At 45.7% G+C, this 26,755-nt stretch overlaps 1 protein-coding gene across 3 annotated transcripts in view; it reads left to right on the forward strand.

Moving 5' to 3' along the window:
• The window catches only part of ITGA9 (integrin subunit alpha 9), a 422,798-nt gene that overhangs the window by 149,006 nt on the left and 247,037 nt on the right, over positions 1 to 26,755 (forward strand). The window lies entirely within an intron of this gene.

Genomic DNA, 26,755 nt, shown 5'->3' on the forward strand with positions numbered 1-26,755 from the left:
CATGACATAACCCAATGTCTTACGAGGCCTCATGAAAGACATGTCTGTCAGATCTCAGTTCCAGAAAATAGCTGTCCTTCTTCTAAATTACTGGTTCATCTGTACCTTACTTATGCCCCCAGTCTTATTTCTATCTTTGCACTAGCTTTGCAGAAGCTCAGAGGCAACTATGTAGTTCATGTCTAGCAGGAGGACTTGGATTTGATTTGTTGATCCCTTGGTTTTACATACCATAATTTCCTTGCTCCTCTGCTTTTTTCACTTATTTTGTTGTGAGCATTATTGTAAGCAGCCTTAAATCCTGTTGGAACAAGGCTGGGTGTAAATTAAAAAACAAACCAAGCATCCATTCCTCTGAGAGGTTTTATAATCACTGAGAATAGGCTTCCACATCAGGACAGGTTTCATGTCTTAGCCTTGGTACTTCACGTGTTCTCTTTCCCTTCTGGACACTACTGACTTTTCATTGTCACGTTGGACTTGATTCTATCAGTTGTGCTCATGCTTTTCCTTCAATCTAGATAACCTGTAACTTCTGTTACAGAATGGGATGGCTTATTTCCCTGGGCAGACTGATTGTATTAGTCAGCTATTGCCACGTAACAAACTGCCCCACAACTCCATGGCACACATCAAGAAGCATTTATGTTCTCATGGATCTGTGGGATGGCTGGACAGTTCTTCTGCAGGTCTGCACATTGGCTGGGGAAGCTGTTCTCCATGTCTCTCATTTTTCTAGAACCAGTTGGTTACTGGGGCAGATTCTTCTCATGGTGATGGCAAAAATGCAAGAGGGGGATGCAGAAACCTGTGAGGCCTCTTAAGGGGTAGGCTCAGAATTGGCACTATCACTTCTTCCCTCATTCCATTGGCCAGAGCAAGTCATGAGGCCCAGTCCATCAGTAGAGTGGGGAAGTAGAGTAGAAATAGATTAGCCTCTAGTGAGAGGAACCTTAGAGTCAATGACAAAGGGTAGGAGTACGAGGTGGTGGGTAGGGGGCAGCTGATAAGTAATGCAGTCTAGCCTGTAATCCCAGCACTTTGGGAGCCTTAAGCAGGCGGATCATGAGGTCAAGAGATCAAGACCATCCTGGCCAACGCGGTGAAAACCTGTCTCTACTAAAAATACAAAAATTAGCTGGGCATGGTGGCATGCGCCTGTAGTCCCAGCTACTTGGGAGGCTGAGGTAGGAAAATCGCTTGAACTCAGGAGATGGAGGTTGCAGTGAGCCAAGATTGCGTCACTGCACTCCAGCTTGGGTGACAGAGTGAGACTCTATCTCAAATAATAATAATAATAATAATAATACAGTCAATCACAGGCAGTGTAATTATTTGAAGACCTTAAGGTTGGGCATACAGCATAGAGTATCTAGCTCTTAGTGGCTGTGTTGGCTATTCTCTATGTCCCTTCTCCAGATCCATTCTCCACCATTATCCCTCCTGCCTTGTGCCCTTGGGAGACTGACCTTCCCCTCTGCCTTTTAGTTGGGTTCAGTCAGAGGGGAGCACTGAAAAAAGAAGAGTGGCCAGCCATAGTGACCATGGCCTTCTACAGAAGGCCATAGCTTCTGCCAGGTAGTTAGTTCTAATAACTTAGGGGTTCCAGTGACCACTCCCTACCTTGCTCCTTCAGACCTAGGGCATTAATAGCTCCTTGCTTTGCCACGGGGGCCTCTTTTAAACTGACCCCCCTTACTGTTGTAAATAGTCCCTTCAGTGATTTTTTTCTTGTCTCCCTGTTTGCAGGAAACATCTGCTCCTGGCCAGCACCCTCATGGATACAGTAGGTGCTCAATAAGTGCATGGTTGATTATCAGGCCTCCTTGTTTTTCCTCTCCTTTGGCCTCTACATCACTAAGTGGTCACTTCTAGCCTGAAGAGTCCATGGGATGTCAGCTTGGGGATCCCGCCCTCTTTCCCCATAACTTGTCCAACCACCATCCCTCTCCCGAGAACCTGGCAGAGTAAATTCATCAGAGCGAATTCAAATAAGTAAGGTTTTACTTTTCTTCTCTGGGATTTCTTAGCGTGCCCCTTGGGACAATTATTGAGGGATTCTTTCAAGTACTACATTTTCTCTAGCACTTATAGGGGTTTTATCTCCCAGATGTGATTTATGCCATATTACATTTCAAGAGAGGAACATGGAGAATGTTTGTGGCTAAAGAAGTCTCAACACAAGGAAACTACAGGTGAAACGTAACAATAGTAATTGCCTCACTTTATTTGCAAAGGAGTGGTGAACACTAATGTGCCTGACTCCATAGAGCAGTGTATTTGGTTTTTCTAAGCAGGAAGAAGGGGGCCCCCAAATTTTAATTTCCTGAATGAGTTTGAAAACCATGGTGTATTTCCCTAGCTTCACTAGTGAAGATGGTATTTTGTTAAAAACTCAGATTCCCACTAATCCAGATCCAGTTGGGCCTGGGAATCTGTTTTCAACGTGTATCCTGAGTAATTGATATAGTCGTATGTGGAAGCACTGGGCTCTGTTCATGATTCTCACGTTCTGGTCTGTGACTGAAGAGAAGTGCCATGATGAGAGTGATGATAGTGATGGTGGCAGACAAGAGCATGTCACATTTAGAAATACTGTAACTGGATGCTGAGGTTTTACATATATTCCTTCTGAGCTTGTTTTTGTCTAATATTGCCTGTGCCAACTGTATTTTACCAGAACTGAATGGAAAGAAAGGTACCAGCAGATTTTTTTAGATGTTCTAATTGATACCAGAAGCAAAGATGTAGAAACCATCATGTTATAAACATGAAAGCTCCTAGCAGACAGCCTTTAGCCCACCCTTTGAGAACCACTACATGACTTCTTGATAAGATTCTTTCAACTTTGCCCTATGCCTGGATCATGAAAGAGGTGTTTCTAGAAAGCTCTGCAAAGCACTTTCTCTGACAGATGGCTCTAGGCAGGGGGAAGCCCCGACTAACTGCTCTCTGGAGAGGAACACAGATGTTGCCTCCTAAAAAAGGACATGCTGGCCTTGCTTTCTTACAGGTCAGGAAGTCTCCCTTTAGGAATGCCATTTGCCATTTCAAGTTTCTGCAGCAGTTCTGCAGAAAGCCATGCCTAGAAAATTTGTAATTACTCCGATACCAGATGACTTTGCAGCCTTCAGTATCAAATGCATTGTGATTGTGCTCTGAGAATTTTGGGGGGAAATTCCAAATTTTATTAATTATTGTATTGGGGAAAACATCATGTTATTGAATTTTAATTAGAGTTGCTGGGCAGCCTGGGCTACCTTTTAACTTACAGGTCACCTGGTTATTGCCTGTGAGGCTCACTGAGGAAATGTCTTGCTGGCAAAGCTGAGTTCACTCAGAATGTGGACTATTCCATTTTTCTGTTGTCCAATACTTGCTGTTTGGGACATTTAGCTCCTTCTCTTCCTTTCCATCCCCAGTCCACACCCTTTCTTTTGTCTTTTGCAAAATCTATGAAACTGTTGAATGAATAATACAAGCCCAAGGACTTGGAGGGATGAGAGCTGTGATGCCCACATGTTTTAGTGTTGGCATGTTTCCCTCATTCGTGGGGATGCCTTGGGTTGAAGTTGTTTTTCAGCATCCCTGGTTTAGCCTATATTGCATTGTGTATCTGGGAAAGTAGCATGATATCTATTTTCTCATTCTGCATTAAAATAGCATCTAGTAACATTCGAGCCTCAATTAATTGAACTAATAATTATTATATTAAAAATAGTCTGTATGTCCCAGGGCAGAGATTAGGCTATGGTGGGCATTTAAGACCTTAGGGCTATAGACCCTGAAACATGCATTCTCCAGAACTGAGCATGCAGCTGTTCGCTTTCGACCTTACAGCACAGGCTTTAGGAGAATACAGTTAAGTTCAGGTCCTAACTCCAGTAATGAATTTCAAGCTTCTTGTTATTGTTTTTCTTCCTGAAAGACAAAGGAAATTTTATGCCATGGTATTTTAAGGACAATGTTGAGTCAATTGTTATTAGATGGGAAGATTTCTGAATGCTGAGTAGTTTGTAATATCTTCAAAAAACCAAACCAAGAACCCACCCACCCATTCACCGTTTATCTCTCCATTTGTCCACCCACCCATCCATCCATTCACCCATCCATTTCAACATTTACCAATTCCTACCAGGTACTGAGTACTGCATTTATATGCTAGGTTGTAAAAATTAAAGTCTAGTAATAATAATAACCACCATTTATTGAGAACCTACTATGTGCTGAGCAGTTTCCAATCTTCAAAGCAGTTTTGTGAGGTAGGAATTATATTCTCCGTTTTATGAGAGAACAGAAGCTAATGTACTTGCCTGGGTTACCAGGCAGTCAAGGCGGAGCAGGCCTGAGGCATTCTTGCAACATTAGAACCAGAACATTTCATTCTTTTATGTTAAACGGACTCTTCTGCCTGGACCCAGCCCCACGTTAGCATGTAGAGTGAGTGGCACGCGGTGGCAGAGTCAGAGCTGGAACAGCCCTCATTTATTGTCTTCTCGCCTTGGGATAGCTTCCTGCTATCAGTGAAAAAGGGAGAGGGATCAGCTCTTGTTTCTTGGCTTTGCTCTTTACAGCCTCTTAGAAACTCGAGTTCTATCTGGATTCACCCTGTCATCTGATGGTGCAGGAGTACAAATGGAGGTCCACTTAGCGAATATCTAAATATTTAAAGATTACAAATCAAGGTAACTGTTCAGTAAACTCCGTTCCATCCTACCTTGACAAATATGCCTTTATAACAACTTGGAAGACCTGGGTTGAATTTTGATTTCTCAGGCCCCTCAGAGTTTAGCGTAGAAATGCATGGCTTGGGGAGAGCCAGCCCCCAGCCCACCCCTGACTTCTCTTTCCATCTGGCTCCATCCTGCATGGCAATGGGCCTTCTGTGCATGCATGTGTGGACACCCATCCAAGCTTCATCCAGCCCCTGCCACCGAGGCTGCCCTTGGACCTCAGGTGGGGTACACTCACTCATGGTGCAGTTTACAGTGGAGGAGACGAACCCTGGAGCAGAGCCCAACATGGACCCTGAAGGAGGACTCAGGGCTTTTGGGGCAGGGAATTCTGTTGTCCTGGGCACACAGAGCATATCTGAAAGAGGGAGATACGGGGACTGACCTTGGCCTCACAAACTCATTGCCCCTTGCAAAGAAATAACCAGGAGGGTCTCCTGAGCATGGGGTTCAGAGTAAGGCCCCCTCTTGCCTGGGTCTTACCCAGGGTGATACCATTTCTGCCAAGTCAGAGGATGAAAGGGACTGCAGAAGCCATATGACCCACCTCCGTCATTTTAGGGAGAGTGAGCATGGCTGGTAAATCTCAGTGATGGCTGGAGCCCTGGGTCCTTGGTTCCCCAGTATTTGTCCTGTCCTGCTTTTGCCTCTCTGAGCATCATCCTCTTGGCATTCTGAAGCATGAGGACCCAAGGCTGAGTCTGAGTGGATAACTATAGTTATGTACACGGGCTCTGCTGCAGGGGCAGGATTACAGAACATGTTTATACAAAGCTGTAGCTTTGGAAACAGGCTGGGGTGCATATCTTAGCAGCCCCACTGATCAACTTGGTGATTTTTGTTCAGCTGGAGCCTTGGCTTCCTCATCTAGAAACTGGAGATAAAATGGTGTCTGTAGGTAGAGTTGTGTGTACAAATGGTATCTGTAGGTAGAGATGAGATGTTTGTAGAAATTTTCATACAGCACTTGGCTTTCCCAAAGGGTATATTAGTGAATTGCAGCCACTGTGACTGGAGCTGCTACTATTGTTCACCAGGTGTCCTGGACCCCACTGAGAAGACACTCCATTCACTCATTCACTCACTCACTCACTCAAATATTCGTAGAGTGCCTGTCATGTGCAAGTGCTATTGTGGTAGCATGGGACTCACCAGTGAACAAGAGAAGCAAAATTCCATGCCATAGTGGAGCTGACATCCTAAAAGGTAGAGGCAGAGATAAACCATAAACATAATTAACATGGAGATATAGAACATATGGAATATAGAGTATGGAAACACAAAAGCTGATAAGTGCTGTGGAAAAAAGTGGATAAAGGAAAGGGGATTGGTCAACCCAAGGTGGGCTGTAGTTTTAAATAGGGTGGTCAGGGTAGGCCTCATGAAAGAGGTTTTTAATCAAGAACTTGAAGGAGGTAAGGGGAGAGAACCATGTGAAGGGATCTGGGAAAAGAGCATTCCAGGAAGTGGAAACAGCCAGTGCAAAGGCCCTGAGGCAGGAGTGCTTGTTGTTCTAGGGACATTCAGGAGGCCAGTGTGTCTAGAGCAGAATGAGGGTGTGGGTATTAAGAGATGAGGTCAGAGACATGACAGAGGCCTGACCCTGTAGGGCCTAGTAGACCATTGAAAGGACTTGGCTTTTACTCATTGCAAAGTACCAAGGGGGAAAAAGACATGACCTGCATCTCCTCCCACGCTTTGGGCCCGCAGACTGCCTCTGCACTGTTAGTCCTCCCTGCCTCCTGCCCCAGGCTTACTGCCCCCATCCATGTTGCACACCCCTCCCAACCTGCAGCTGCCATCCCCTAACAGGTAGAGGTGTGCCCTGGGTCCACTCCCTCAAGTCCCAGCTGTATTACCAGCCAAGGATGTGATTCTTAGTATTCTGGAGCCCCTTTTTAGAAAGGAGTTACATTGCTTGTGGGAATTCAGGACCCAGGAAGCCTGGGGGTGCTTGCTTCATTTCTGAAAAAGCAGGTTGTGGCCACCCTTTTATGAGCCTTGACACTACTGGGCTCTCCCTGCTCCCCATGGAGCCTCATGGTGTCCTCAAGCCACCCTAGCCCCCGTTCTCCTGGCTGGCTTTATCCCGCTGAGCAGTGGGATAGAGGACAGGAAGATGGGAGGAAGATATTCCAGAGCTGGGTGGAGAGTCAGGGTGGAGTAGAGCTGTGTGAGGGTGTGCATGAGGGAGCCAACAGGAAGGAGGGCTGGGTTTTTGTTCTCTGACCCATTCCCAGTCATGGCTCTCCCATGGGGTTTCACAGCTCAGTCCGAAGACACATTGTTCCTGTGCATGGTGTAGCCAAGCCCAAATATTTAGCTACGGCCACACCAGCCCTTGTTCTGCTTATAACTGTGGTGTAGACATCAGTCCAGACACCCTCCAAGAGATACCCACCCTGCCCCTTGGCACTGGCTTGAGTGGCCTTGCCTGGAGCTGGAAGACTCTCTTGGGTTTTTTGCCAAAGTTCAGATGTCCCCCTTTGCCACTCAGTGGGTGAGCCCTAGTGGGGGATGGAAGAGGGCTAAGGCATGCTTCACCCCCGGCTCCCAGGCGCAGAGATGAGGGTGGCCCCTAGGCCAGCGGGCTTCCTGTTGAGTCAGAGCTTCCAGCCGATATGCCCACTGTCCCACCCCTACTCTATGTAGGTGCAGGGCACCCTGCAGCTTTGTTTCAGGAGGAACTCTGCCAGTGGAAACCCCATGTCCTTAGCGCAGCCCCAGGGGTTATCAGGGTGGCTCAGATGCAGGAAGTCCTCGCCTCTGCTGTCCTGCTCTGCCCCGCCCTGTCCTGCAGAGGGGAGGCCCTGCCCATGGGAGAGTCTGCCTCCACTGGGCAGTACTGGCCTGGAGGAAACTTCCATGCTGCCCCTCCTGCCCCTGGGCTCCAGGGCTCTCGGTTTTTGGGGTAAACAGCTGTGCTGGGCTCTGCTAAGGATAAGCTTTGTGATCTGGGAAGGATTCCTTTCTCCTCATTTTTTTCCCCACCTCCTTTTCATCGTGTCTGTGTGAAAATGAAAGCTATTGTTTATGTAAAAGGACCATTTGCCTAATGTCCCTGGAATTTATTTGCTGGAGCATTTTCCATTTTCATATTCAGTTTAGACCTTGGCTGCAGTAGGGAGGTTATGTAACCTGGAATGGAACAAATCCCATTGGCATCTGGGGACCCTAGTGTACCCCACCCTTAGCCATTCCTGCAATGGAGTGATTGCCCCCCTGGCTGTATATTCAAGTTGCCTCTGTGGCTGCCAGAGTTGGGGAGCTGGGGAGTTGGAGTGATAGAGAAGGAGTTGGCAGCATTTAGAATGGAGTCAGGAGGAAGATTTCTTTGGGGGGCTGGATTCATAGATCTGCTTTGGGGCTGTCTCCTCCTCCTCAGCTGTAGACCTCGGGGGTCCGGAGCTTCCTTGCACACAAAGCCTAGGCCTTTCCTGTCAGCCTATCTGTGGACCTTAGCCAAAAGCCTAAGCCTCACTGCTTAAGCCTTGGCCGGATTAGGGAAATGTCTCTGTCACTTTCCTTCTTGGCTGTCTGTAGAACCTGTCTCTACATTCCGACCCATCCCCAGCAGCACTGGCTTTGACAGCCATGTTTCTACCCCTGATTCCCAGCCTGAGTTCCTTTGGTTTCTACTCAGAAGCCTTGCCTGGGTCTGCATGGAGTTACTTTGACAAAGGATGGGATGTTTTTCTAAGTTATGAGGGCCTGGACATTTGTCTGCCTGGGGTTTTAAAAGAAGGCAAATATATAGGGTGGGTTTTGGAGCCCTGAACTTAGTCATGAGTGGATAGCGGTGGGGTGAGGAGGGGGTACAACCTCTGCTGTCCCTCCCCACGCCCCCATATTCTGAGATGGTAGAGAACCCTTTCCTTCCTCCAACCTGTCTCTTTCATCCCTCTATGGACTGAGACATCTCCCTTTATACCAGTTTTTTACTTAAACATGCTTATTAGCCTCCATTAAGAAAAAAGTAACCCTGTGTATACCCAGATTAACACAATGCTAAGTGCTGCAACAAACCCTCAATTTTCAATGACTTGACCTACTAGATGTTTGTTCATTGCTTATGTGTCAGTCAAATAAGGCTGTTCCTTGTTGGAAGTAGCTTCCTCCATGTGGTGATTCTGGGGCTCCAGTTGCTTTCCATCACTGCTGCTGCAAACCCTTAGGACCTCCAGGATTTCTGCCTCCTGGGGGCAGGAGGAAAAAGAGGCAGTGGAGAAGGCACACCCACCCCTTAAACACTCCAGCCTAGAAATGACCCACATCCCTTCCACTGACTTTCCATTGGTGGGAACTAGTCACATGGCCACAGCCAGCCTCAGAGGAGGCTGGGAAATGTGGGTCCAGGCTGGGCACCACCTTGATGATAACTCCACATATCGGTGGTAGGAGATGGAGAGAAGGGGGTGTACTTGGGAAACGGCGAGGTCAAGTCAGCAGAGTGGATTGAGTATATGTGCGGGGACAAAACCAGGAGTCCAAGGACACCCTCGGGTTTCTGGTTTGGAGAACAGGGTGGTGGATGGTGCCGCTGAAGGTAATGGAGTTGACAGGAAGATGGACAATGCTGAGAGGGAAGGCTCATCTGTCAAGTGCCCAGCAGGGGTGGGTGCTGTAAGAACGTTTTGTGAATGCAGGAATGAGGAGAAACGGTAGTGAATGATCTTGAGTCCCTTCTGCCAACCCCTTGCAGCAAAAATACAGTTGTTTCTCAGTATGCGTGGGAGATTGGTTCCAGGATTCCCAATGGATACCAAAATTCATAGATGCTCAAGTCCCTGATATAAGATGGCATCATATTTGTATATAACCTACATATATCCTCCTGTATACTTTAAATTCTCTCTAGATTACTTACAATACCTACTACAATGTCAGTGCTATGTAAATAGTTGTTATACAGTATTTTGGATTTTTTGTTGTATTGTTATTTTTATTGTTTTTTTTTCTGAATATTTTTGATCTGCGGTTGGTTGAATCCATGGATGTGGAATCCATGGATACAGAGGGCTGACTATCCCATAAATTGGGTGGGTTACACAACAGAAATTAATTTTCTCACAGTTTTGGAGGCTGAAAATCCACAATCAAGGTGCCAGCACAGTTGGTGTGTGGTGCGGGCTCTCTTCCTGGCTTAGAGATGGCCACCTTCCCTCTGTGTCGTCACATGGCAGGGAGAGAGAGGGAGAAAGCTCTCTAGTGTCTCTTCTTATATCCCATCACGAAGGCTATGACCTCCTCTAAACCCAATTATATCTGAAAGGCCCATCACAATGGGAGTTAGGGCTTCCAAATATGAATGTGGTGTTGGAGAACACAATTTCAGTCCATGGCATCCAGTGGTGATGTCTCCCCAGGCGTCGAGCCCTCTTCTGTGTTGGGTATTGTCTCTCTGAGCTGCAGGGAGAGGGAAGGCAGCAGATTGGTGTCCTGGCCCATCCACCTCGGGTGAGAAGGATGCCTGCTGTCCTCGTGTGGGCACAACTTCCTCTGCTCTCCTTGGCCTCGGCCTCTTTGCTTTAGGATATGATGCCCAGAAAGGCTGGAAACTGGCATGACTCGGGGGTCTGACCAGGGACAAGCAGGCTGCCTCTTACTCCTTCCCAGAAAGGGAGAACCAGCTGAGGGTGACACCTTGGGCTGCAGCCACGGGCCACTTTGCCACTGGGCTCACCCACGCTGCTGCCGCCACATGTGGGGCTGAGGGTGACAAGGCTGCCAGAACACCTGGGATCGGAGTCCCAGGGGCCATCTGAGCTCTGTGTCAGCAGCAGTCATTGGAGCAGGGATCTGGGGAGGCTTTTCAGGTGGGGGTTGTTGAGATAGGGGTCAGTCATTCCTGCCTGACTGGCAGTCTTCATTAATGTACGTTTATACCAGGAGCAAGTGGAGCTGGGGAGGGGACTCACATCTCCGTCTGTGGGGGAAGCAGGGCAGAGTGAGGAAGGTATGGCCTGCTTTCTAGCTGACATCTCCCCTTGCTCTCAGCAAGCTCCTCTGCCTCTTCCTTTCCTTCTAGTAAAGCATAAGGAGAAGACTCAACAATAAGGACTAATACTTGACAGTGAGGAGCAGATAGAGTTTTTTAGGCAGGGGTCAATGTTAAGGAAGTTTGTATTTTTTTTTAACTTCTAAATAAAGCTTGGAGTGTCTGAGAGGCTGCATAACAGAGGTGAAGGGCACAGACTTGGGAGCCCAGGGCCAGGATTTGAATCTGAACTCTTGGGCAGGTCCCTGAACTGCTCAGCCCTCAGTTTCCCATCTGTAAATGGTGATAACAGTACCTTCCTAAGGTCTTTATGAGGACTAAATGAGTTAACATTGATAGAATGCTAACAACACTTAATAAGAGTACTTACAAGACTTCACTTAATAAGTGCCGTATGGTGGGTGTTAAATATATATTTTGGGGAATGGGGTCTCTCTATGTTGCCCAGGCTGGAGGACAGTAACTATTCATAGGCACAATCACAGCCCACTGCAGCCTGCAACTCCTGGGCCCAAGCAGTCCTCCTTCCTCAGCCTCCCAAGTAGCTGGGACTACAGGCGTGTACCATTGCACCCAGCTAAATTTTTAAAAATTAAGTCTTGATGAAGAGTGAGTAGAAACCAGAGTGGTGATAATTTCTGGTTCTCCCTAGTCATCTCCCTTAAGAATTTCCCAATTACTTCTCCTGGAAGATCTGCTTCCTTGTCTTTTGTTTGTTTGTTTGTTTGTTTGTTTCTGAGACAGGATCTCACTCTGACACCCAGGCTGGAGTGCAGTGGTACAGTCTCCGCTCACTGCAGCCTCAACAGCCCAGCCTCAAGTGATCCTCCCACCTCAGCTTCCTAGTTAGCTGGGCAGTGTCAGCAGCTCTCCTATGGCCAGCTCCACCGCCAGGTCAGACAGTACCCTTGGCAACCTGTGGACCAGGCTGGGGGAGAAGAAAACCCAGGAAGAAAAGGCCACACGGGGAAGAAGTGCAGATGGCGGGGGATTCTGGTGGCCAGGGACCAGATGGGAGTCCGAAAGCTACACAGAGCAAACAACCAAAATTCAAAGCAGACTCTGAGTTGAGAAACCTGTTCTCCCTATCCAGAGCATACAATTCAGAAAATGCCAGAACAGCATAAACACTGCAAAACAAATCCAGCTATTTAATCTCTTTATTTTAGTAATTAGAGGTGGCACTGGGAATGCTGGTAACAGTGGAGTTTGACTCAGATCCTCTTGACCTCACTTGGCTTTTCCTCCATGTTCCAACAACTTGTTAAGTCTGCTTTTCCATTCCTTTCCTTTCCCGGCGTGGTGTTTGGGTTTGTAGGCAGGATGGCCATGTATGCACAAAGAAAGCTTTGGGGCAGTTTCCTGTCACCCAGTTTTTATGAACATTCTCTTTGCCCCATGTGTGGCAGCAGAAGGCAATCCAGCCCTCAGCCAGGACCACCAGCCTTGTGTGTTTGTCTGCCTCTGTGCCTAGGCCCAAGAGCCCATTAGAAGCCCCATTCGTGTGTCCCAGCATGGCAGAAAGGGCAAACCGCTGCTCCCTGGTTGGAAATGGTTTCTTCATTGATTCATCAGATCAGTCAAGCATTTACTGAGCACCCACTGGGACCAGCATTGTGCAAGGTATAGGAATATAGTGATGAAGAAAAGCAGACATGGTCCTTACCCTTCTGAAAGTTCCACTAAAAATCAAATAACTCTGTGAACAATGTCCCCTTCCTGCTGTGATACCTGCCATAAAGAAACATGTTACTATTAAAGTATAACCAGATACTCACATGTGACATTCTCTTGTTGGTTTCCACTGAGTGCAAAAGAGGTGGTGAGTCTTTCTGAATCCTGAGTCAAGATGCTTGACCACCTATTAGGACTTGAAAAGAGAAAGGCTACAGCTTAGTTTTGGACCCTTAGTCCCTTACCAACATCGAAGGTACAGAGGGATTGACATCAGAGAGGCCCAGGAAGTTTGACATTGGAGAGAGGCGTTTTTGGAAAAGGCTGATGGGCTGGGGAGGTGTTTTCCGACCTGAGCCCCTTGGAGGAGAGAAAAGGGTGTGCTTCCTCCAGTCCAGAGAAAGAAGGAGACCAGACGGGTCTAGCTCCTGAGAGCTAGCCTGGTTTCTTCCAGAGTTTTGGAGAGCACACAGATGTGTGTTGATGTACAGCTTAAAGGGGAGTTAATGGAGCCCTGAGAACGTCCTGCTCCCCTGGAGGAGGATATGTGAGTGCATCACAGGGAAAAAGCTGGCTAGGAGCTATTTAAAAGGGGTTGTACCTTAGGTGACCCTAGGGAGGGGTGATGGGACCATACCCAAAACAAAAGTGTTCTGGGACCAGCAAGTTGTAGGGGAGTGTCCCAATGCACAGGAAGCTCCAGGGAACCTTCAATGTGCCTGAAAAAAGTCAACCTAGAATACCCACCAAGCTGAGAGATGTCCGCATGGAATGCCACAAAGCCACAGAAGTGTCTAGAGAGACTCAGCTTTAGTCATCTGCCATGGCCAGAGAAAAGCCAACACCCAAAGACACCAGTTCCAACTAGGTGTGGCTTCTCCTCCCCTCTCCTTCTCCCCTCAAAAGATGTCCTAAGCAGCTGCTGGGAAAGGGGATGAGAGGAAGTCACTGCAGCTTTATTATCTCCCACTTCCCACCCTCTAGCAGCCTTCAAAGCCTGAAATAGGGCCAAGTTGGAAGAGGCAAGAAAGTTTAACTTTAAATGAAATTTGGAGTTTTTCACTAATACACAGGACTGGTCATTTTGATACTGAATGGGATTATTCTGGAGATTAAACCAATGGGAAGACTTTTCGTGATCTAAGAGTGATCCGAGAGATAATGGGACCTGCTCAAGGTTTCATCCAGGAGGCCAGGGAGAAAGGGCCAACCTCAGTATCTAAGGGGTAAGGGCATGCAAGAGGGTACAATCAGTGTTGCATTTCAGCGGATCATCCAAACTGCAGGATAGGTGACAGGTATGAAAGGATTAATGTGGAGGCAGGGAGACCAGGTAAGAAGTCTGTGGTGGTCTAATGGTGGAGGTGAAGAGAAGAGGGCAGGCTGCAGAAAAGGTAGGATGCAGCGAGGTAGAACTCCCACAGTCTCTTCATCTCTATTGTACATAGTAATCGGGGTCTAACTTAGCTTCTCTCTCCTACCTAGGACCTGTGAGGTGCACCGTCCGTAGTAAGTACTCAATAAACGACTGGCAAATGAATGTGTCTTAAATAAGTTATATAGTGGGAAAAGTGAGCATTGGAGTCTATTTCAGTTATGTGTTACAATAATAATGCTACAGAACAAACTCAAAACCTCAGTGGTATATAATACAAAGCATATAGTTTGTGCCACTGGGATTAGCAGTGGCTTGGCTAGCTGGCTCTGCTAATTTGGGCAGGGCTTGTTCATATAGCTAGGGGTCAGCTGGCTGTTGGTTATCTAGACTGGCCTTGGCTGGGGCGACTGGGGCGACTCAGCTCCACTCCATGCATATCTCACTGTCCAACAGGCCAGCCTGGGCATATTCACATGGAGACTGAGAAGCACGAGAAGGCAGAACTGGGGCCTTGATGAGATCATCCTAACACAGAGGTAGATGTAGATTTGAATCCTATTTGCAACAGTCACTGATCATGTGATCTTCAGTGAGTTATTTTACACTTTTTGGCTTAATGTCTTTATCTGTAAAATGGGGCTAGGAAAATTTATCTCACTGGGTAGTCAGGATTACATAACAGTAATAACATCTCCTTCCCACTATACCATCCTGAGAGGGTAAATAATTCTGCCTATGATGCAGGTGTAGAAATAAAAAAGACTATGAAAACATGAAAGAGAACTCAAAGGAAGGGAAGGGAATTCTGGGTGGAGGGAAGAGCATGCTCAAAGGCTGTGTGAGTGAAGAGGTGAGTGTGCTGAAAGGTGGGCAGAAGCCTCTCTGCCCTAGGGGAGGGGATGGTGCCAGGGAGCTCTAATTGTATTTTGCTGGCATTGGGGAGCCATGGAAAATTCTATAGGAAGGGAGAGATTTATTTTATTCTACAAACATTTCTTTGGAACCTGTGATGTGCAAGGTATTCTTTAAGATGCTAGGGATACAGTAGTGATTAATCAAAGTCCAGTGGGAGAGTCAGGTTGGTCAGGAAGATCTTGGCACAGAATGAGGTCAGAGAGAGAGAGGTCAAGATTGGTTGGCCAGGGGTATTAGCCCTGAGATACACTGCTGCTCTATGGGGTTTTGCCCCTCATTCACAAGCAGAGGACCTACCCTTAGGCCCCAAGTGTGTGAAGCCCCCTCTGCTTACAAAACTTTATTTTTCACAACCAAAGGTGATTCATAATGATGAGCTGAGGAGGAAGCAACTGAGGTAGGGGAAGCTCAGAAGTCTCTGAGGGTGCTTCCCACCAGGAATCTCTCCACTTGAACCTAAGGCTTGGACACTTTGGCATGGGTGTTTTAAAGGATCCCTGGGTTTGTGGGGAGGGCTGCACCAGTGACCAGTGAAGCCCAGTGGGTGATGCCTTTCCTTTGTTACTTTTCATGCAGACATCTGGTAGGAGTTTGTCAATAATTATAATAAAGAATACCACGAAATGCAAGCAAATGTGGTAAGAAGCAGAGTTGCATTGAGATTGAGAAGTCAGCAGGAATGGCTGCTGCTAAGAACCTCATTCTTGTAGGAAGGATTCAGTTCTTTCCCTGAGCAGCAGAAGTACATAGGTGCACGGCATAGTGTATCAGTTAGCATTTGCTGAGTAACAAACCTCCCTCAAATTTAATGGCTTAACACAACAGCTATTTATTATTGTGCGTAAGTCTCTGGGTTAGCTGGATGGTTTTGCTGATCTGGGTAGGGCATGGCTAATTTTGGCGGGGTCACTTGTGTTAGAGTTCAGCTTGCAGGCTGGCTGGAGGCTGGCTCACTCAGATGTTTTAGAGTTGGCTGGGGTGACAGTGTGGCTGGGCCACTGTCTCTCATCGTCCAGCAGGCTGGCCTGGGCTTGTTTACATGGTTAGGAAGGTTCTACAAGTGAGAGTGGAAGTAGGCAAGGCCTTTTGAGGCATGGGCTTCATAAGTGGCATGATGTCATTTCTTACACATTCTCTTGGCCAAAGTAAGTTCAAGAGATGGGAAAATGGCCTCTTCCTGTTGATGGGAGGAGCTACTGTATCATCTTTTCATGACATGTGTATAGGGAGAGGCAGAGCATTGTGGCCATATGCCATGGACTGAGCCCATGGCCTTTGGACTCACATGGGGCTCTCAAGCCATAATTCTTTACTTAACCTTCATCTATAAGATGGAAACACTGATAGAATGTATCTCACAAGATCATTTTGAGGTAAATGCACATATACCTAATGCATAGTACATTTTCAGTAGAAAATAACATTTTATGTATTTTGCATGTTTCTCATAAGCTGATTATGTATTCTAATTTTTTAGTTTGGAAAATGTAATCTCTGTAGGTTTGCCCTTCCCTGAGGCAGTAGGGGAGATCATCACCTCTGTAATGGTGTATTATGAACTCAGGAGTTGAGATTTGTAAAGCAGTAAGGGATGCATAGTCATCTACACTGGAAATTTGGGAAAGGGAAACGGACTAGGTGGGAAAGTGGAACTCTTATCCTTGCAGGAGTCGCCATAAAATGAGACTTTCAGTAAACAGAAGATGGGCATTTCATCCTTTCTCATTACTGAGCCTTCCTCGAGACCTCCTTAACATCCTAACATTATAAATACAATAATTTTATAAATTACTTAGTCAATAAAAAATAAGCACTTATTGTATACTAGACTCTGTTCCAGGAGTCAGAGACTCAGAGGAATAAGGAATTAAGGTATTTCTCCCATATTTAAGGATTTCAGTTTCATTACCTGTCCAGAAAACTTTGAGAACCACCCATCGCCTCTGGTTATAGATTCTTAAGTGGGACATCAAGGCCCTTCCCTAAGGATCTCAGTTTAACCTACTGTCCTAGTCTCCCTCTGTGGCCTATTCCTGTGCTACACTCGAGCCTAGGTGGACTCTTCCCTAGCCCCACACATACTCTTTGCTTTTCCGTTCTTCCAAGCAGGCCCAGAGAAGGAATGGACTCCACAATGCAGGGCCCATGGTATAGAACAGCCAGGCAGAGCAGGAGGCCTAGCTGGATGTGGCCAGCATCTGCAGGGGTTCGGCACTGAGACATGCCACTGTTACCTCCATCTCAAGAAGCCTTTACTGATGCCTCCCTTCCCTTCATGACTCACTGTGATCTACCACTGCTCAGAGGCAACCTAAAAATGGTCTGTGGATCAGTCTTATTTCCTCTGGAGCTCCATGGGCAGAAAGCACTCTCTCTTCTGCCTACAACATCCTCCTCCCATCAGTATGCACCCCTTCCTAGGAGCCGCACAGGCAATGACAGGAACCCTCAACCCCATGTATGCACATATACACATTCCCACATGTGTGGGGAATGAGAGGCTACATAGTCTGCTCCATCCTTTTCTTTTAACCTACAATTACTGGGTAAGAAGAGTAGGATATAGTAAAATGCAAATGCTAGTTTAGTAAATGTCACAAAGACATTGAAGTGTCCCTGGATGTCAGTCATGTGGCTGTGGGAGGGAGACTTGGAGTGTGGTTTTCCCCATGCGCCCATGGTGGGCCTTTGGGATCCCTCTCTTCCCCACCCCGCTCCTTTTAAGACCCACCAGTGACTTTGTGAGATTCTAGACTCCTTTCCCTCATACCTCCTAGCCTTATTGGATGGAAAAGAGGGAATAATAGTTCCTTTCTTTCTGTCATGCCTCCATCTTCCATTGGAGACTCCTACTTCTCCCTTCGTGACATCTTTGCTGAACAGAACAACTCTTAAACCAGATCTTATCTGTTCCCTGGATGCAGAGGGGTGCAGTGTGAACAGAGACAGCAAGTCTCAGGAAAAGAGCTCCTTCAGCCACAAAGAACACAGAGGTCAGGAGGAATAAAGCTAATGAGAGAGCAGAGTCCTTTGTCACCCGAGGTGTTATTCCCTGAGGACAACAAGGGAAAGTGGAGATGAGGTAGAAACATCTGAATTCACTGTTGAACGCTCCATGAACTGTTGGTAATTCCCCAGAAGCAGCATATTCCTGAGGTAGCTTCATATGATCTCCAGAAGCAACTTACATTTAGACATTTTTCTGAGAATTCCAGAAAGAATATTGATAATTTTCAGACACCATGGCCTCTGCTCATCATCAACATAAGCAGTATTAGGCTTTATCTCTGACATCAGTCAAACTTGAACACCATCAGCATGGGCTTCAATGAAATTCTCACATACATATCAGAACTTGTGTTTTTTCCTTTAGTCAGTGTCTCGATCCATTTGTGTTGCTGTAAAGGAATGCCTGAGGCTAGGTAATGTATAAAGAAAAGATGTGTATTCGGCTCACAGTTCTGCAGACTGTACAAGAAGCATGATGCCAGGCATCCACTTTGGGTGAGGGTGTCCGGCTGCTTCCACTCATGGTGGAAGGAGAAGGGGAGCCATCGTGTGTAGAGATCACATGGTGAGAGAGGAAGCAAGTGGGGAGTGGAGGGGCCAGGCTCTTTTTAACAACCAGCTGTTGTAGGAGCATGGTGAGAACTGACTCACTACCTAAGGAATGGCACCAAGCCATTCACAATGGATCCACCCCCATGCCCAGGCACCTCCCATCAGACCCACCTCCAACACTGGAGATCAGATTTCAAAGTGAGTCGTGGTGGGGCCAAACAAATCGTATTCAAACCATAGTGATTAGAATCTTAAAATAAAACTGATGGCTTTATTTTTCTAAAAATGGGAAAATATCTCCGAAACATTGTTCAAAAACAAAACAAAAATGTTTGTTCTTATATCCCATCAGTTTATTCAACTAACATTCATTGTAGACTTTTTATAAGGCAGTAACTGTTTTATGAATTGGAGATACAAAACTGAGTGAAACAGTGATGTTCCTGGCCATTGTATTGTGATAACAGAGGCACATATACCAAAGAGCTAAAATACAGGCAGCAAACTTTAGGGACTGAAGTAAATTTCCTTAATTTAATAAAGTGTATCAACCAGAAACCCACAATAAGCATCATACTTAAAAGATTCATTTGAATTTTTTATTTATTTTTATTAAATCAGATATACTTTTCTAGTTTTTTTTTTTTTTTTTCGTTTATTGATCATTTCAAAGTGAGGTCAGTTACAGAGTAAATGGGTTCATCCTGTCATTATAAATAACAGTTTTTCTTTTAATAATGGCATTTTGTATTACCAAGACTTCGCTTGATATCAGGTGTTTTGTATACATTATCTCATTTAATTAAAACCAGCACTCTGTATCATGGGTGCCACCATTCCTGTGATTTTTGCCAAGGAGGAAACTGAGGTTCAAAAAGGGTAAATAAGTTGTCCAAGACCACACAGCCATTGTTTGACAGAGCTGGGGCAAAGGTCTATACTGATGCAAAGCTTGTGATTTTGGCTACTATCCTCTAATGTTCTGTGAGCGTGGAACACCTAATCTAGAATTTCCTTGTGGATCACTCATCCCCCATGATGGCATGTCTTGCTCTGGACCTATGATATAATGATCTGGATACAGCCAAAGTCACTAAGCACTCTCCAACCTACCCTAGCCTTTCAATTCCTTTATTACTTCATGAAGAATCATATATTTCAGCCACTCAAGTATCTTTAAGGTCTAGGCCTTATTGAGTGGGGTTTGGTCACTCAGTACAGTCCGCCCTTTGTATTCATGAGTTCGGCATTCATGGATTTGAACAACTGTGGCATGAAAATATTCCAAAAAAATGGATGGTTGCATCTGTACTGAACATATACAGATTTCTTTCGTTATTTCCTAAACAATAAAGTATAGCAACTATTTACGTATTATTTACATTGTATTAGGTATTATAAGTAATCTAGAGATGAAAGTATATAGGAAGATGTATGTATGTTATGTGCAAATTCTACACCATTTTATATCAAGGACTTGTGCATTCTTGGGGTTTGGTGTCAGGGTGGTCCTGGGACCGGTTCCCCATGGACATCGAGGAATGACTGTGCTTCTCCTACCCAACAGAAGTGGTTCTCCAGTCAGTTTATCATAAGAGGGAAGGGATGTGTGATCTTTCCTGAGAACTGAGGCATGCTCTTAAGCTTTAAATGGAGCATCTCTAAGTCTCCTTACCAAAAAGTAATCAGACAAAGGGCCATGTGGCAAGAGCTCTTGCTTCACCAAACATGTAGTGATGGAGCCCCCTACACACAGTGTGCCAGACATCATCACGAGATGCACATCCTTTTACATATCTCTTCCCTTGCCAGATGAGAGAACTGAGTCTCTGAAAGGTTCAATTCCTCACCCAAAGTTTTCTGACTTGGAGTCCTGCTCTTTCCCCCATACCCTGCTGCCATTATGTCTTGTTGGGCTGGGGAAGGGCAAAGAGGGTGCCCACTGCTGGATGAAGGAAGCAGCTACATTCCCACTTGAGGTGTGCTGAGCCCAGTCCTAACTGCTCAAGTCTTCCTTAGGTCTTATAATGGAACTGAAAAGCAGGCTACCTATTTCAACCAGGAAGCAGACAGAGGATACAGATGGGCAAGCACTTCTATCAGATGCTGGTTCTATTGTAAGACATCATCAAGGTTCCTCCACCTCCTGCTCCTCGTCACAACCCACAGCCCTTCTTCAGAGACAGGGAGAAGCTTGTTGTTTGAGGCATCTGGAGTTAGAAAGTATCTGAGCTTTAAATGGAGAAGGAATGGGGAGAAACTGACAGTGGAGTGTAGATAAGAGGCTTAGAGAGATGCTAACTAAGTAGTGATGAGTTGAATCTCCCATTTAGACACATTTTTCTAGTTTTTCTAGTTTTCTACCCTTCAGAACACTTTGTGTCAAACTCAATTATGGAGATAGATCCTTCCGTTCATCAGGTGAATTTTAGAAGCCACACCTCTGGGTGGGTTTTAAAAGCAGTTCATGGAAATCTGTAGGCTATTGTGTATAACTGGAGGGTAGTAGAAAACAAGTTCCTTGTGAGATCAGACACATGAGCTAAACATTTAGGAAAACCTTACAGAATCAAATCTTTAACTGAAGGGTTTCCACACTGAGGGCCTTGTGTTGCTTTTGGGAATGGTGTAGAAATCATGTGCTTAGTCTTGAATTATGATTCACCTTTACTGAATGTCCCTTCTCTTTTCTTTACTCACTGTCAAACAGGAACCCAAAGGATATAGTTTTTGGCAGATGTCCTTTGTAGGGTTCAGTATTTCTCACTCACCCCTTTAAGACCCTAAAAGGAGAGTTATTAATAGTTTCAGAAGGTTGAGGAAAAGCATGCAGAGGTTCTCAGATGTTCAGAGAGGCTTCCTCTCCCCTTTCATGAAAGTTCTAAGGCTCATGAATGAGGCCTAAGAAAGGCATGTCAGTTGTCTATCAAGTTCACTAGCTTATTCTGCCCATTTCTGAGGCTTTTGATGGGCCGGCTATTCAGCAGTCAATGAAATAGACATGAGTACTCTTCACACGTCTAATAGGAATGATAGCAAGTGAGTGTGTAATAATTACCATCTAATAGGAATGATAGCAAGTGAATGCGTAATAAGTAAATAATTAGGGGTTGATTGTTATGGGTACTATGAGTGAAATAGCCAGGGTGACATATTGGAGAAGGGGTCAGTACTGGTAAGTGTTGGTCAGGGAAGCATTGAAGGCAGAGGGAACAGCAAATGCACATGGTTTGGAGGCAGGTATGGTGTTCCAAGAGTAGTAGGGAGGCTCAGGACTACAGTTTGGAGGATGAGCGGGGAGAGTGGGAGGAGATAGTGGGAAGGTCTATAGAATCAGTTCTCTGAGGGGCCTGGTGGGCCATGCTCAGTGGGAGGTCTCATTAGCCGAGCAACAGGAAGGCTTCCAGCAATGGGGAATGTGGCTTTACTTGTATCTTAAGAAGAGAACGCTGGCTCTTGTGTGGAGAATGGACAGGAATGGAGCAGGAGAGCAAGCAGAGAGTCTGAGGCACAAGAAATGTCCTCTCCTCCTAACAGGCTGGAGCGAATTCTAATTCTGCCTCTGCTACTTCATTCCTATGCAACTTTGGGCAGGTTTCCTAATCTCTCTGGCTCTTAACTGTTCACCCCTCATAAAATGAGGACAAGTATTTTCTCATGTGGTTTCTAGGAGAAATAAGTATTCATAAAGTCCTCTATAAACTTGGGCCATATGCTTATCTGAGCTATAATATGATTCATATTGAAAGGAGGGGGACTCCTGCAATGTTGGGAAAACGACTTAGCTGCCCCTATGTAAGGAACATGTTATTACAGTCCAAGGCTAAAAAGATGCTTTTGTTTCTTTATTGCCATCAATGTCTCTCTAAGGGAGGGTGGCTGGTTAAAAATCACATGGTGTGGACATTTATAGGGGTAATAACTTGAAATGATTGAACCCTTTTTTTAAAGCTTCATGTCTCTGTTCTCCATCTGTAGGTGGAGCATGAGTATGATATAGTGTGCATGTGTGACCTGCTGCGAGTGTGAGGAATGCCAGAGGGGGACCCACGAAACCGCCCTGCAGGCAGAAGGCCACAACATGCTCTCAGCACCGGTCAGTGGTGCTTGCTGGTCCGGCAGATTGCTGTATTCTTGCACCCTGTACCACAACGTTGTTAGGATAAAGTTTCATAAGTCTTATATGGCTTTGAACAAAGCAAGTCTATTTTTCATCGTAGTATGGGTTATTTGGAATTCATATGTTATGAGGAAATACACTGTTTCAAATGCAGTTTTCTTTGCGGCATCTCAGCAGATACTGAGTTTTGCTGCCCTGTCATCCAAGAGGGCCTCAAGGTGCCCAGAGAGACCAATTGAAAAATGTTCACTGGAACGGAGCTGCAATGGTGGAAACGTTCTGTGTGTGCCCTGCTCAATACAGCAGCCACTGCATGGCTACTGAGCCCTTGAAATGTGGCTATCAGGGTAGAAGAACTGATTTTTAATATATTGAATTATGAGTCATTTAAATTTAAAGAGCACCGCTGTATTGAACAGCACAGCTGTAGAAGGATGTTTTTCTCTCATGGAAAACCCCAACTCTGGGCCCCAGGGGTCCTGTGGATCCATGAGCTCACAGACTCCCCTAACGCCCATGAAAATCATCACCAGGATTTGAGGGAATGCTGTGGTGCATACTTTGTGTTGGACAGTTGTGAGGGATGGCCTTTGCCCTCTCAGCATTTCATCACTGTCCTCAGTATGAGATTACGGTGATGTTGAATGGGGGTCATTAGAAGGCTGTCCACAGAGGGGATCAGGCCCCCTCAATGACCACTGCTCCGAGCATGGGCTTTCTTCTGTTTGATCTTGTTGGGCCCTCAGCTGTGGCTGTGGAGAACAGCAAGTCCCCAGTGAGGGTATTTGTCACTTCCTACTCTTGGTGTTTAGTATCATCCCTCTGGCACAGATGCTTGAAAGCCAATGGTTTCTTGATGCATGCCCATGTCTTGGCTTGTGTGAGGGGCCATAACAATAGCAGGGCTCATGGCTCTTTTTTTTTTTTTTTTTAAGAGATAGGGTCTTACTCTGTCACCCAAGCAGGAGTGCAATAGAGTGATCATAGTTCACTGTAACCTCGAACTCCAGGTCTCAAGGAATCCTACTGCCTCAGTCTCCTGAGTACCTGGAACTATACGCATGTGCCACCACACCTGGCTAATGTGGCTCCCTTTATGTTCAGCAAGGAACTCTCAGTGCTTGTCCATTTCCTTAGGAACATGAGTGTTTTCGGAAGGCCTTTGATGAGTGGCAGTTGGGTGATGGAGGAGCTCATAGTCATCCATCATCCTATCTCAGGAAGATGCTTGGATTTGTGGTCAGAAATTGGGTAACTCAGTTGTCTATGGAGGAAAAAGTTGAACATTACTCAAGTGCAGATAGGGAAACAGTGTAAGAACAAAAAACTGTTTCTCTATCTACAGATGAGGAAAAAAATATTGACAGTGTGCCTAAGCTTCCTGGTAGGATGAGTGTTAATTGTGAATGGCATGTAACTCTGTTCTTTTCTGGAATCCAGTGTCTGGGCAAATCCTGCCTCTCAGATTAAGGCACCAGCATTCAGTATAAGAGGGAGTAATTAACATTCTACACAGCAAAAGACACTTGAAAGATAACAGATGAATGTGTCATGGCCAGTAACTTGGTTTTTTGCATGGTGTAGATTTAGAATATAACTTTTACAGGGAAGAAAGGGGTTGGAATGTCTGGTGCCATCTCTCACAGTATTGAGTTGTGCAAAGCCTATTGAACCTCGAAGAAACAACATCATGCCCAGAAACAGCCCAGACCTCAGAGTGACATCAGGGGGCAGGGACCTGATAGATGTGGTCCTGCGAAAGGACTGAAAGTTCTTCCTTAAAAATTCAAATTGAACAGGAACCATTTTTAATTTGAGGGTAGCTCTGTCTTCACCATTAGCGGCTGTTCTTCAAAGCTACTCTCATTCCTGTGGAGGATGGCCGGACGTGGGAAAGCCAAGCAGGGATTTTCAGTTTCAGGTGAATCCCATCTGCAGCCAGGGCTTTTTCTACAGGGCACATCTTTGTTCGCAGCCTTGTTTGAGCTGGTCTGCACATAAACAGGTACTCTGGGTATGGATGGGGGCATCTGTGTGCTCTTTATGGCTGTATTTCCAGAATATACTTCTGAAGACTGTGGTCACATTTACCTTGGTTAGGGAAGATAGTGACCTATACAGACCTTAAACATTTATGTTTCCCTTTCCAATATAAAAAGTGTTAATAATTTACCACTTAAAACGTTAAGATCAAAGAGATCATAAACACACATGAATACTATTTCAGGAACATAAAATTCAGCTATTTCTACTAACAGAAAGTGAGTGTATGGGATACCAATGCAAACAAACAGATTTAGTGGAAAATGACTCAACCGACTAAGATTTACAGAACAAACAAAACTGTTTTCATCATCTTTGGTTATAGTTTATTATTATTATTTTGAAACAGAGTCTTCCTCTGTTGCCCAGGCTGGAGTACAGTGGCACAATCTTGGCTCACTGCAAGCTCCGCCTCCCGGGTTCACACCATTCTCCTGCCTCAGCCTCCTGAGTAGCTGGGATTACAGGCGCCCGCCACCATGCCTGGCTAATTTTTAGTAGAGACAGGGTTTCACCGTGTTAGCCAGGATGGTCTCGATCTCCTGACCTCATGAGTCGCCCGCCTTGGCCTCCTAAAGTGCTGGGATTACAGGCATGAGCCACCACGCCCAGCCTGGTTGTAGTCTTATGAAGAATGCTGGTTCATGAACTCCAGACAGTTCGTTGAAACTGTGTGAATCATTTTAAACAAGTTTGTCCTTGGGCCCCAGACAGTACATGGGCATTTGTGAATCATTTTAGATGCGTTTGTCCTCAGTACAAATCGTGCTGTGTTTAAAGTTCTTGGAGACACTTCTCTCTTCCAATAAAAGGCTTTTACTAGACTTTTCAGTGACATAAAGTTGAAGACATAAATACTGTTTTATATAGTAAGCAGGACCAACTATTTTATGGCATGTTTTATACGTCTAGAGGATTTTTGTTGTTGTTTCTTTGAGGTTTTCTTTGAAACTTCAGATCAGGGTAGTCCTTGAAGTGGAGGATGTTAAGTCCTAGTGTTATCTGTCTCAGGGAGGTGGGGGACTAGGTGGACTGATGGACCCCAGAACTCCAGATTCCTGGCACTAGAAGCTGGTGTTTGTGTTTGGAAGAGGCTCTGCCCTCTGTGTCATGCTGCACTAACGTATGGGTCAACATCCCCGAAATGTGTGACTCCCTCAAAGTAAGTGGTGTCATACTCTTGCCTTTCTTCCACTGAACATCACATTCTTCGCGAGAATCACACCATTGTCCTTTGTCCGCGCTGCCTGTGAGACAGGCCACACTCTATGCTTGTCCGCCTCTTCCATCAGGAGTACTCACACAGTCATTCTCTTCACATACCCCACTCTCATCTGCTGCCCCTCACACCTGCCCTCCTATAGAATGTTCTACGTGTCAACAGGGAAGGGTTGCTTCTTCCTATGAATTTTTACCTCACTTTATGTCTCTTTAGGTTTGTATTGGAACTATTTGCAAACAGGTCTTGGCTTATCTAAAGAAAAATTGTAAGCTCCCCATGAGGCAAGACAGTATCTTCTTTACCTTTGAAAACCATATCACATTCTGCCCTGCTCACAGTACAATCTAAATAAGAGTTTGTTGAATGACTGAAGTAGAGTTTTTTTTTTTTTTAACACCTATGTGCACATTCTTATGACAAGCACAGTGAAAGATTTATCAAGGAATGACACGGTCCCCACCCCTGACACTCTTAAATCCATAATTTGTGATGCATTGTTTTTACTTATCTAGTGCTGCTGAACAAACCACTCCAAACTTAATGATGTAAAACAACAGCAATTTTATCATGCTCATAGACACTGTGGGCAAGCAGTTCGGAACAGGGCACACTGGGGATGGCGGGACTCTGCTCCATGATGCCTAGGACCTCAGCTGGGAGAGACTTGAACAGTTGGGGACTGGTGAATCCATGTCTAAGCTTCTTCATTCACATGTCTGGCACCTTGGCAGCATGGCCTAGAAGGCTGGGCTTAGCTGGGCCTGAGACCCCCAGCATTCTCTTCAAGGTTGGGGAATTGGACCCTACCTTTTGATGGGAGAATTAGCAAGGTCACGTTGCAGAAGAGCATGTGGAGTCGGAGATACTTTACAAGCATCTTTGGAAAATACAGTCTGAAATTAATGCCCAGATGAGTGGCACCAACACTGATTATTACTGGGTGACAGAGAGGCATGTGGGGAAAATGTCATGAGGGAGGAAATGCTGGGATTTACTTGACCTCTGGCTGGGGGACAGGGAGGGATGAGGGGACCAAGGCAAGATGGGTAAGTGGGAATGAGCAGCCTTGTTTTGGGGAAAGAGAGGGAAAGACCTAGAATGGCTGGCTGGG

Source organism: Trachypithecus francoisi, unplaced genomic scaffold (assembly GCF_009764315.1).
Source record: "Trachypithecus francoisi isolate TF-2019V2 unplaced genomic scaffold, Tfra_2.0 Lachesis_group0, whole genome shotgun sequence".
Taxonomy (NCBI): Eukaryota; Metazoa; Chordata; class Mammalia; order Primates; family Cercopithecidae; genus Trachypithecus; species Trachypithecus francoisi.